This window comes from Lepisma saccharinum, chromosome 2 (genome assembly GCF_977018435.1).
Source record: "Lepisma saccharinum chromosome 2, izLepSacc3.1, whole genome shotgun sequence".
NCBI classification, from domain to species: domain Eukaryota; kingdom Metazoa; phylum Arthropoda; class Insecta; order Zygentoma; family Lepismatidae; genus Lepisma; species Lepisma saccharinum.
The window spans coordinates 46,007,181-46,021,152 of record NC_139230.1 but is presented as its reverse complement, the minus strand read 5'-3'; the positions used below and the strand labels follow the sequence as shown (position 1 = coordinate 46,021,152).

Below are 13,972 nucleotides of genomic sequence, written 5' to 3'. Positions count from 1 at the left end.
GCCAAGTCAGGAATTGAACCTAAAACTTTCACTGGGGAGCTCGTTGATCAACCACCTGATGCTCTCGGCCACCAAGGGTGTGAAAAATAGAAAGGGAATGTTTTGATAAGGCTATGCAAATTTAACAATACTTATGTAAAAACTGGGTAACCTAATAATAATTTCTCTTTTAACATATGTTTACCCTCAATTTGGTCAGACTTGACGAAATCCTCTTCACAGCCTGGGTTGGTGACTCCTTCTCCATAATAAAGGACACTAATGCCACTTTTTTGACTTCCCTGTTGTCACAGACACTAAATGTCACCTGGCTGGTATCATTGAGCAGTGTGTTTGACTCATACGAAATCTCGAGGTAGAGGCTGAAAGATACAAGAATTACATCATTTAATTGTGTTACAAATCAATACCTACCACTCAAGACATTGACTTCTAACTTTACAGAACACATAAATGCTTTATTTCTTGGAACACTGAGTGTCGAACTATTAGTTTCAGATTTCAGTTTACATACTGAACTAGACAAAATACAGGTTGGTAATCACACTTACAATCAGGTATCACACTAGTGTGAACTTGAGCATAATTTAGGCTCAAATTTCAGTCTATGATGCAAAAAAAGTACTTGCTGGACGTCATGCGACATCCATTTTTTTATTGTGGTTTTGGTACTGCTTTAAACAAACATTCTTATCTTTAGATAAGGTATAACTTACACCGCATGCCACCATTTTATAAACAAGTCATTGAAGCCCAGTGTTGACACACTTTTCACTCAGGCTTTCACTACATCATGTGGCTTCCTCAGGAGATAAGACAGTCAAAGTTAAAACATGGGAAGGGTAATTTTGGTCAAAAAGGTTAAAATTGATGGTAAAAGACTGCTTCCTACTCTATCTCAGGCTGGCAGGAAGTAAAGATGGTCACACTTCCTGTTGGCCACTTGTTAACTGTGAAATGGCTGTCATTTGTTTATCTTGATTCCATAGAGAAACACTACATTCTTTTTTGGTAGTACTTTCCAATAATAATTGCCATCATTTATTTAAAGGGTGGCATGTTCATTTAAGTTTTAAGATGTTTTCAAGATGACAAATGACACTCCTACATTGAGTTCAATTTGTCCTCTTGCACTTTTGATAAATTTTGTTTCTTTGTGTCTGCTTTTTCTATTCAAATAAATGCTTTGATAAACCTGAATTTTGTGTATTTCCTTTTACATCTAGTTTATGTTCCTGAATTCTTGTGCAGATGTTCCTCTTCCTAGTTTTGTATGCAAGGGCTGTTCCATTGGTAGAGGCATGCATATTTCGTTTTTGACGAAAAAATGAAATTTGAAAAAACACATTGTAGTGTTAATTTTTCATGTTTTTGAAAGGTGTGAGATGCATTTTGTAACCATGTTTTGTCACGAAATAATGCGAAATGAACTGCAAAAAGCGAAATTAACTCTTAAACATGAAATTCAGGGTTTATTCACCGACGCGACACCTTCTGAGGTCTGAATTATCCTGAGAGTTATGAAATTCCCAAGAAATTGATTAATTCTGCTGTTAATATTGAAGAAGCAAAAATGGACTCCTTTATACAGAAATAAACTTAATACTCTTATAACTAAATAAATGTGCTATTAGAAGTGAAATGTTAATTCTGCGGAATAAGTGTAGTTTTTAAATCAAATTTAGGATTATATTCACAATTTTAAAACCAAAGTGTCTTTTTATATACCACTTTTCATCCAATTTTTCACTGCTATAACACCGATATTTCATTTTATTTACCGCTTTTGAACCCGAAATTGACTCCGTTTTTGTACCGAACTTTTGTTCTTTTATTTACCAAAAATATGTGCCTCTATCCATTGGCAACAATTTTGCCTGTTGCTGTTTGTTCATTGTAAGCAGAGACAGCTTCTGAGGATGCTGTGTGCAGAGAAAGGCCTGAGCTGTAGAAAAACAAGAGTTGGGTGTTACACCATGACAACGTACGAAGTCACATATCACTGGTTTTCAGCCAGTCTTTGACTGCTCATGAGGTAACCATCATACCCCACCTGCTTTGCTATCCAGATTTGCACGTCTTCCATGAGCATTTTCATCTACTACAACATACCATGTGACATGTTCATACTTTCATGATACCTGTGTGTAAAGATTCACTCTCGAAGTGGAAATTGTTAAGTGGGGGATGTTGGTCGAACAATGAGGCACTTTCTACTGCTTGCCGCATGACCTGGAAACAGAAACTGAAGAAAGTTGTATTTTCGATCATGTTTCTGTTTACTATGTGTTTGTCTTATTTATAATTTTGATAAAAGTATATGCCATTTTTAGCTGACAATATGTTAGAAAACTAAATATTTATTGACATAAAATGAACCAGCTGATCGAAATGCATGTGATGTACTCTCATTTAATATTAAATAAATCTATACTATTATACAATATAGCCTGTAATCTTTCAAAGTAGACTTGAGAGCATCTAGGAAGGCGGGTGGAAAGTGGGTGCGCAGTAGCAAGGAAAGGCAGTGTTGCCAACCCTAGCTATAAGTACTGAAACTATCCGTAAAATGTAACCACCACAACTAGGGACAGCATTCCAAGCATTATGTACCTATTCCCTTGCAACTCATTCCAAACAAATAAATAGTGCAAATTCAAAGTCTACATTGTCGGTGAGGCAAGGGACAGCTGTTTGTATCGAAATAGGAAAAGGTGTGGGTAATTGGGATGGAAAGTAAAACGCGTGAAAACCTGCAGAGATAATTGCAGAGAACGTTTTGCCTTTTATCTGGTCCGTGAGGCAAACACGATATCTAAAGGGCCTCCCCTATGGCAGAGTGGTAGCGTCGTTGCCTTGCAATCAAGTGATCCCGGGTTCGATACCCGGTGGAGGTTCATGACACAGTGGTTCGGAACCCACTTTAAACTGTAGGTCCAGTCCCGATTAGCCTTACTGTGCATAAAGTGGACTGAAAACATAAAATCAAAAAACAAAATATTTAAAGTTGATACTGAATAGATTGGGTTCAAGCCACCACGATCTTATGCAATGTTTTATAATGGCATCCATCATGTCATACAGTTATGTTTGAGTTATTGTTGTACGTATTATTATATATGTAAAATTACTATATCAATATGGGTAACAATAACAATGTATCGGTATTATATTAGTGTTATTGCCATAGTCATCCATACGCGTAATAAGCACGCTAACCAAAGAAATCGTTCCCAGTAATTCTGTAATGTATTGAATTAAAAATGGAAAGTACAATGAAGAACTAGAAAGTTACAGCACTTATTACAAAATAATATACGTGTAACAGTCCAAGAATTCATTTCGATATAAATATTTTCTGGTAACAGAACAATAACAGCGAAACAAGTGTTTGGTGTTATTCCTCCTTATTATTGTTATTATTATTATTATTATTATTATTACAAACGCAAATAATACAATGTCTGATAAGCGTGAAATTCTACTACCCTTTCCAGTAGCCTACAGAATAAATTCAGTGAGCAGTGTTTGTTTCCCGTGCGAGGCTGGCAACACTGACTTGGAGCCAGTATGGTCGAATCTGCAACTGTCTTTCTAAGCACGGACTTTTGAACGCTGCGATTTACTGTTTTGGTTGTGGCTATTGGGGTAGCAATATTTGGCATATCCGTGTGCACAATGGAAGCTGAGAATAGGAAGTGTTGTGTTTTACACAAGCAAGCACGTGAGATCATATACAACGTGTACAATTACTTTAAAATCGAGGTCGAGCAGAAAACTATTGTGGAGGGCGAAGCTGAGTGCCATGTTGCCAGACCTCAAGAAAGAACTGCCGCGGTGTGCAGGGTAAGTTTGCGTTCAGTGCAGAGAATTGTGAGCGAGGGAAAAAAAATCTGTTCGTGCAAGTGGGAGTACTGTATTTCAATCACCAGGCAAATATCCTCGCCGCGAAAAGCCTGTTACCGATATTGATGATTTCGATAACAGCATATTACACAGCGAAGTATTGAACATGTACACAAATGATGAATTTCCTACATCATTGAAACTCACAAAGAAAATGAAGGCGCAATGTAAATTTGTTGGAAGCCGATGGTCAATGCTGAGTATTCTAAAGAGCATGGGGTTTAAATATAGAAAATGCAATGATGGACGGAAGATGTTAATGGAAAGGACGGACATCGTAGCTCCAAGAGCTGCATTCTTGCAAAAGATGCATTGCATCAAACAAGAAGGAAAATCACCTGTTTTCCACCTCGATGAAACGTGGGTTAACCAGAACCACACACGAAAAACATGTTGGCAAATGAACGATGGTACGGGTGGCCTAAAAGTTCCTGTAGGAAAGGGGGGCAGGGCATCTGATTGTTTGACACGTTGGCTCTGCAAACACCGGCTTCCTTCCCGATTGCAAATTGATTTTCAGAGCAAAATCGAAAAGCACATCTACCGATTACCACAATGAAATGACTGGTGCTGTTTCTAAGCAGTGGTTTGAAGAAAAATTAATTCCGAACCTTCCTCCAAATTCCACTATAGTTACGGATAATGCCAGCGTACACTCTGTAGAGTTAAAAAAGGCCCCAACAACAAATACCAGGAAAGCAGAAATAATATCGTGGCTGGAAAAACACAATATTCCCCAAGCATCTTCGCAAACTAGAGCAGAGCTTTTACTTTTGGTCAGGAATCACAAGCCGATGTCGAAATCATACGAAGTGGATACACTTGCAAGAGGATTCGGCCACCAAGTTGTGCGTCTGCCCCCGTACCATTGCCAATACAACCCCATCGAATTAATCTGGGCGCAAGTGAAATCTTACGTTGCAGAAAAGAACAGCACTTTTAAAATGGCTGATGTCGAAAAGTTGACGCACGAGGCTGTAGCGAACGTGTCGGTTTCTGCCTGGGATAAATGTGTGCAACATGCAGAACATCTGCAAGAAGAGGATTATCACCGTGAAATCTCTCGAGACAGCATCATGGAGCCCTTCGTTATCAACCTCCAGGACTCCCGACTCCGAAGATACTGAGGGTGAAAATGAATCTTCTGAATCTGAGTAAAATTGCAGGTATGTATGTTCAGTTGCCGCATTCTTATCCTATTCATTACTGTCTTGCGATTTCATTTGTATGTTTATAATTGTAGTATCTATGGAGACAATAATGCTTTGATTTTTTTGCTTAATGTCAAACGAAATTTCTTTTTTTTTTTTATTTTGGCACAAATATCTTGTTCATCATTTCATTGTGGTGCGTGCGAAATACATCGCATATCCACGCGGCCGTGGATGTGGCAGCGCTCTGCGCGAAGGTAGCAGACGACCGCATTCCCAGTTGCTCTCTAGTCTAGTGGGGAATTATTCTCCACCTACTCCGATGAGCATAATTAAAAAAAAAGAATATTCCTCATACCAGTGGCAAAGATATAGTACACTTCTGTTCAGAGAAGGTAGCACACTCATTTGAGTTGGAGTCCAGCTTCGTGCCTGGCAGAACAGCGAAGTAAGTGTTCGGAAAGCAGCAGTGTTGCTTACAATCAATCATTTTAACCACATGCAGACTCAATGAAAAGGGCTAACAGCAAAATTGCAGTATAGATATTAAGTCCATGTCTAGAATCAAAGGAATGTAAATGTGAAAAATTCCTGAAAAATATATTTGAAAGAATGCATTTTTTACGGTTCATGATGAAGTGGTTATCATGAAAAATTCCTGAAAATATATTTAAAAGAATGCATTTTTTACGGTTCATGATGAAGTGGTTATCAATCACAATGCGTTAGAATGTGAGGGCCCTGGGTTCAAATTTGACCTGAGCATGGGTGTTTTTTTTTTTAGACTCTCTTCATCGTTGCGAGTAGCCAAAAATGGAAGAATAATAACACTAAATAATGAAGGGGGAAAAAAACGCAATTAGAATAAGCGAGACAGAAATAGTGTTGTTATAATTCCTGAAAATTATTAAAAAAAAATATTTTGGAAATAGTGTTATCCTAGTCCAGGAGAAGGCTTAAAGAATAAAAAATACTCCTTCTCCGTACACTTTGGCAAACAGAATCGCAAAGTTTGCACTGAATATGCGATGGCAAAAATAATACAAATCCAAAAGGAAGAAGCGTTTATGTCACAACCAAGGGTGCACAAGAGAGGAGCTAAACCCCCACCCCCAACATCAGTCATCCAGGCTATTAAAAATAAGTCTATGCTTGTCCTCTCATTTAACTTGAACAGTAAATGGAATTTTTGTAAAATACAAATTATCGGGCTTTACTTTTTTTACATGTGCATGTTGGTTTCGTAATGGAGCAAAAAAATAGAATGATGACTCTCGTAAAATTCTTACCGACTGAATGAATTCCTACATAGATTCCAGGATTACGACACTTCATTTTGAAAAAAAAAAAAATTTTAAGAATATAATAAATATGCTGTTGGTTAATTAGATTCATCGTCACATAGCAGAATCCGCTATGTTGATGGAAGGTAGATCACGATTGTCATTTAGGGTTGGAAACACTAACCTTCCACAAAAGCAAGACTTCCCAACATCTTCATTAATTTTCATGCACAAGCTTCACTTGTATTCTGTCAGCAATGTGCACAGCATATAAACACTATCTGATGAAGTGTATTGCTTTCAAATGAATGTAATTACAGAGAACAGACATCAACAGTTTCGAGCTGGACAGGAAAAGATGCAATCTTATGGAGAAATTACCCGAATAACTTAGTTTCCGCACCGTGGTTTGTGGCCATGTCGGTTAAAGGTCACCTTTGTAAGCTAAAAGCCTAGGTTCGAATCCCCTCATGGTCGCTTTTTTTTTTTCACCAACTTGTGACACATTGATTATTTCATTGTCTTCGTATTTCAGTGTTTTAAAAGTGGGATGCAAGCCACTATGTGCCTTGACCGAGCATGTCTAGATGTTTTTCAGTTCAAAGCATGTTTTATTTTCTTCATCGTGTTGTGGCTAAAACTCTGTGCTTACAATAATCAATACTAAAAATGCATTGTGAAATAAAACTGAAGATGAAATGTTCAATATTCTTTGGAACATGAGTCACTGAAATTAACGAGAAAGAAATTGAGTTACATAGAAATATTGTTTCTTCATCAATATGCTTGTTTGTTTGAGTTTGGCATTAAAGTTCACTTTATGCACAACAGGATAATCGGAACTGGACCTACAGTTTAAAATGGGATCCGAACCACATTTTCCTCTACCGGCAATAGAAGCCGAGACATTTATCTATGTGCCCTTCTCATCGTGTAAACGTACACACAAACATAATAGTAACACTCCTTGCCGCGACAGCCCTGTAAGGGCCTTGGCCTATCTTGCAACTGCCAGTCTGCCTCCCACAATCCTACCTAGAGGTGTGGAGTTCTTCAACTGGTAATGGGGTGACATGGGGTCAGCACGTCGAACACCCAGACACACAAACATACTATATGTAGGTAGGTATATAGACACAAGTGAGTGTCTGGGTGCATGTTTGCTTCTATATCATAATTTCTTGTATGGAAGTTGTGACATCAAGATATGCCTTCCCCTCTGGTTGTAGGGAGTACTGTTACAAGTATACAAAGCTGTCTTGTAATTAAAATAACCGAATAAAATGGAATTAGTGTTTGTCAGCATGTAAAAGTGCTTGAAATATTTATTCTCTTTGATTATTAAAAGGAAATGAAGCTCTAAAATTATGGCATTATAATTAAGGTAATTCAACTCAAACAGAGATTTGCTTTATTACTGTAAAAGAAGAAGGCAAAGAGAGAAGACATGTTCATTTCATTAACTAAAATTATAAATGCAAACTCTCTATATAATTACTGCAGTGTCCGAAATTTACACTGTGTTCGAAACTATTCATGTAATGTGACATTGTAAGATCCCATTTCGAATTGAATTTGCACATTTTTGGTTTTAAACAACTAGCAGGAAGCTTTTTTTGTGTGGCACAGTGATATGCATATTGTGTCAACTGCATTACTTTAATTAACACTATTTTAAGTAGTGAAAGCGGAAAGCCATTCCTATCTGCTGCAAAAGTTTGGCCACGCAATCAGACAATTGTAAATTACACACACATATGAAAATGTCTACTCAGGTTAGGCATTTCATTCTACTGCATGAAAAAAATAACTGATCCTACCAGGGTTCGACCTTATGAGTGGAGATTATCTGTTCCTTTCACAAAAGTGAAGCACCATGACCCATGCACTCTATGTAGAGACAACGTTAATCGCAGCTTGGCGACGGCTTTGCGAGGCTGGAAGATGCATCACATGGTTTGTGTTTATCGGCGGTTCTAAGGCCTTAGCCTAGCAAAACCACTTGACGTGATCTGAAATAGTAGGTTTTTGGCAGAGAAAAAAAAACATTTATGTATTATATTTGACAGGGCTTTCTTCGGTTCTCATCTCCAACTTTTTAAATCTTTGAAAATACATTAATACACATTGGTTTTCAGTATATTTATTTTCCCACGCTTTTCATTCATGTCACGGATTTACAGGTGTGTCGCTCTTATATCCGATGCGGGAACTGCCTTAATGACAGAAACCACCTGTTACCACGTTTCCCTGCAAAGGAACTCATGGTCAAATAACCAATTAGGCCTAGTGCTTGGGCAAGAAGCAACAACGTTAAAAATCCCCTTCCCCAAAGCAGGCAGTAGAGAAACTGGATTTTGTCAACAATCTTTCTACGCTGTGATTGCACACCGGTTGCTACGCCGTCCCAGGAATAGTTGCTATATAATTTGGCTTCACAATCTGGAGCAAAGTAACACTAAAAGTGAGGCAGAAACTGAAGAAAACGTAGATTAGCTACAAAGGGCAAAAAATGCAATTTTGTCAAAAAGATGCTTTTATGAAGTCACTAGTGTTCAGATAGGGTAATTGTAACTGGACATAATATTTAAAATGGGATCCTCATCTAGGTGCATTGAATGTTCAAGTCCTTGATTACCAGATAACGGCGTTGCCAGTAGGCCGTTGGGTAGGCATGCATATATACACCCTTGCAAGGCAAATCAAAATTAGTAATTAGAGGCAAATTCAATATTTGTCCCTCATCTGCTACACCATGAAATATTATCTAGCTAGTAACAGCTAGCATTCACAACAGAAACGGCAAGAGAAAGATGCAAGCCACAATTAGTAAAAAGTCAAAGTTACTGTTTCTTAAAAATAAAAACAATATAAACCCTTCAAAGAATTGCATTTTCCCCAACTATGTCCTCACGCTGTATGAACAACAAAGAAATCAATGTTGGTCATCTGACTCCTGAAGCAAATAGTCGTTCTTGGTATGTCCGTCCTTCTCTTTCTCGAAACGTCTTGACATAGTGGTATGGATCCCATTTTCAACTGTAGGTTCAGTTCCGATTAGCCTTTCAGGGCATAAAGTGGACTTAAAACAACAATTCAATTCAATTCCAAAAAGTTTGAAATTTTAGTTCGTTGTAGAAATTAATCAGGCTTAATTTCAGTTTTATAAACATTTCTCTGACGTTTGTCTTCAATGTTTCTTTAGAAATCTCACCATCGTGTTGGAACTTAAGATTAAACTCGACCTGTATATGGCCTGATTGAACACACAGGTATGGCTTTAAATTGGAACGGATTTTTATACTAGTTGCATCACAAAGTTGCAACAATGAGAGGCCTTTATTCAACATAGGAATGCAACATGCAATCAAGAAATGCACATGATAGCATTCTTTAAGCTTCCTTGTGTTGAGCTTTCTGAGCATTTCAATCACCATCACGAAACCACGGGGTTCAGATTCAAGCCCTGACATAAACTTGGATGTTTGTGATTGTCCTTCCAGCAACTTTGTCTGATTATCAAACAGACAAATTATAATTATCGGTCACCTTTATCGTCACGAATAGACAGAACCCAGGTTCAATTCCAACCCCGGGCATTGGTGTTCTTTGTGAATGTTACGTCATTAAATTAACAATTTTATCACTTCTCCTCATCTTGTCTCTCAAAAAGTGGCAGAAATGTGATATTGCTGGAAATAACAAATAACGACATAAAGCAAAATAAATAAATCCACTATTGCTGGATGAATACACTTCCAGTAAATCACACACTTATTTTCAACAATCTGTGAAATTCATAAAAAAAAATTCATTTGCTTGGTTTGGTTCGAACACACACCTTCTAGATATTACAGTATATATATATATATATATTTTTTAAAATAACTCAAATTTATGAAAAAAAAAATATAAAATAGCTGTGTGGTTGCACGTATGCATATCCAATTCCTCTGACGTCACTGTCATGCAAATGACGTTCTTGTTCAGCCACCACGAACCTGCACCCGAAGTGGGTACTTCACCTTCCACCTTATCATTTGGCAAGCATGGCTCAGCGTGAACAGTCAACGCGTGAGCTCATCATAGCTCTCATCGAAGCTGGCAACTTGAGCATGGTGAAGCAGGTTTGCAATATGGGGTTCCTCATAGAACTGCATACAGATGGTGGAGAAAGTATCAAGAAACCAGTAATATTTCCTGGAAAGTTGGTTCTGGCTTTGCAAAAGTGTCCACACCAGAAGATGATAATGCGGTGATTGCCGCTTTCATGTCCTCCGAACTACTACGGATGCTCACAAACTTCCCAGTATCGAGCCACACAGTTTACAGTCACTTGAAAGGCGTATGTCTTCAAGCATGTCGAGCAACAGTGAAGTAACAATTGACGGATGGTCACAGGACAGACTGTTTCTTTCCAAGAAGCACTAAAGGCTCAGCTTTTCTCTGAGGGTTGAGACCCATTTCTCCCAACAAAATTTCATGCATTGCAATATGATCCTTTGGCTGCGTTGGTTTTACCATCTAAAGGCCACAAGCATTGAGGCTGGTGCTTGATTCAAAGCTGCTGCGGGAGTTTGCGCCCGTATAATGTTGCCAAATGCAGTGCAATGGAAACTAAATATGGCTAAAACATGCTTACTATCAATAATTTTAACCACATGCAGGGAATTTTGTGTCTCTCAGACTAAAAGAAAAGGGCTAACAGAAAAATTGCAGCACAGATATTAATTAACTGAAATGTCCACGTTTACAATCAAAGGAATGTAAATGTGAAAAATTCCTGAAAAATATATTTAAAAGAACACATATTTTATCATTCGTGATGAAGTGGTTATCACAATCCTTTAGAATGTGAGGGCTATGTGTTCGAATTTGGCCTGAGCATGGGTGTTCTTTTTTAGTCTCTCTTCATCATTGCGAGTAACCAAAAATGGAAGAATAATAACACTAAATAACGAAAAGAAAAAATGCAATTAGAATAAGCAAGACAGAAATAGTGCTGTTAAAATTCCTGAAAATGATGCCAATAATAAAAAAAAGAAATCTCTTTCAGAAATAGTGTTATCCTGGTCCAGGAGAAGGCTTGAAGAATAAAAAATACTCCTTCTCCGTACACTTTGGCAAACAGAATCGCAAAGTTGGCACTGAATATGCGATGGGAAAAATAATACAAATCCAAAAGGAAGAAGCGTTTATGTCACAACCAAGGGGGCACATGAGAGGAGCTAACCCCCCCCCCCCCCCAACATCAGTCATCCAGGCTATTAAAAATAAGTCTATGCAGGCTATTAAAAATTAAACTTTGAGAGCTTGTGGGAGTTGATCTATAGAATATGAGTTATGGACGTATTTGTTTCTTTCAGGTGTTGCTGCAAAAATTGCCACCATAGGATAAAACGTTAATCTGCTTTGGAATAAAGTTAAGTGTGAAAATGTTTATTTACATTAGTATATGTCTTGTAATACACTCCTTCATATACGAGCAACTAGCCACTTGCCTCGTTTTACAAACACACACACTTCTTTTTGTCGTTACATACAATTATGAATCATGAGGGGTGTGCATGTGCATGTGTGTCATTCAATTACATTGTACTGAGTATAAATTTGTCTGCTGTTAATCATAATTTATTGCGATTATGCAGAATATGGACACAACATGAAATATACCTAGGTTTTATCCCCTTGTTTAAAATTGTGCATGATACGTGAAAATGCCGGCTCTCAAATGGAATGGACACCAGTCTGGAATTTATATGCTAAGAACTAGCCTTTGGTTCTTTTGTTACGTTATATAATGAAAGCAAGATAATGAGACATCTACTAATCATTTAAGTTAACTTCCTTCATTGTAGGAATGTTTTTTTTTAAAAAATTTACCTTATGATTGTCTATAATTCAAATTATTATGAAAAAATAAATAAGAACATTCTTCTTGGGATTCGAAATTGTGAACCTAAGATTTGGAGTCTAGTGCTTTACCGCTGGACCACAAATGTGGGCGCCGGTTGTTTTTGTTCAGCACTAGTAATATAGGATATTTACAATGTATGATAATTCTCCTTATGAAATAATTAAATGCATTGTTAAGCTAGAGGGTTTACGTAGCCCTTGAAAGGGCTGCTTTGCTCGCATGATTTATTTAATATTAATATCTAATTAATATTTAATTAATTTTATAATTAATTATTTAATATGTCACCCCCTTCGACTGTGACAACTTCTTGCAAGCGGCGAGGAACAGAACGAACGAGACTCACAACATAGTTAGGGCTCTTCGCGACTTCCTTCCACACATTGACAACAAGCCCCCAGAGTGCATTGGCAGATCTTGGTGGATTTTCTGGCCAGTCTTCCTTCATCGTCCTTGGAACTTCACTCCAAACGTTCTCCATATGATTCAAATCTGACCCAAGAGGAACCCAGTCAATTAAATTGACGTGCTGTTCCTGTTGGAACCAAGTTTGAACGACCATGGAGTCATGTACTGTGCTGTGATCTTTCTGGATGTGAATCATGTCATCAGGATAGATTGATTTTACTGCTGGGAGCATACGAGATCGAAGGATGTCCACATGTTTTTGGCCACTTAGCCTACCTTTGATTCGAATCAATTCTCCTTAACTATTCTTGCACATCCTGTGAGATCACCCAGGAGGCAAGATAAGCCCCCAGACCCCCAGAAATTACAAGATACCCCAATCCAAACTCAAACTTTCCCAAAACCAAATAAACTTCTTATTTCCCCACTATTTTTTTTTCTTGCATGTCACCCTCAGTAGCTTTTAGCAGCACAAGCTGGAGGGTTATAGTTATAAGGGAAATCCTATAAATAATCTTTTAGGTAAAGTAATATTCACCCCTCGAACACCAAATTAAATGTACTTATGTACCACTAAAATTCAGAAATGACCCACAATTTGGCAACACCCTGTTTATCTGAACCTGCAATTAAACGAAGGGAGAATCCTTCCCACTTCCTACTATTTGGGAATGAGATTAAACCAGAAATGAATCTTATCTCTAAGTGCCAACGAAAGGTTGAGAGACTACCCTTGTAGATTATGCAACAGGTGAGATTTCCCTGTCCTTGTACATAATTATGTACTGCAAGACTATTGTAATGGTGCATTTATTTGTTTCTACAAAATGTAACCATTTAGAATTGCTCTTTGTACATTTGTATCAACGTTGTAATGTTACTGTGTAACAGATATATATATATATATAATTTTTTTTGGCAGTTTTAAAGTTAAAATACAAAATACATCTGTTCCAATACATGTTTTTAAAGTTTAAATGACGAGACGTTACAAACGTCACATTTGGTTTCTTCGACTTTTGGAGCATAGTGGGACTCAGGCAATGTTCGGAGATACGTATTTTCACTGCTACACAAAGAGCCTGGACGCATCGTATCAGTAATTAATAAGGTTCAATTTACTTCTGGATATATTTGGGGGGGATGGGTGCAATTTAACCCCCCCCCCCCAAAATACTGCTTTTAAATTAGAATTATTATATTTTTTTTCTCTGAAAGTATCAGAAGCAAATGCGCAATTCTTGGAACACATATCCTGCAATATGCAGGTTCCGTTTTAAACCATCATATTAAAGATTTGCCTATGT

The 13,972-nt window shown here is 37.5% G+C and overlaps 1 long non-coding RNA gene across 1 annotated transcript in view; it reads right to left on the bottom strand.

Annotated features, from left to right (window-relative positions):
- Nucleotides 1-244: 244 nt before the first annotated feature.
- Nucleotides 245-13,972, bottom strand: part of LOC145984426 (uncharacterized) — a 39,301-nt gene continuing 25,573 nt past the window's right edge. The window contains exon 3 of the long non-coding RNA XR_014441310.1: nucleotides 245-362. This is a non-coding gene — a long non-coding RNA (uncharacterized LOC145984426). The remainder of the gene's footprint in view (nucleotides 363-13,972) is intronic.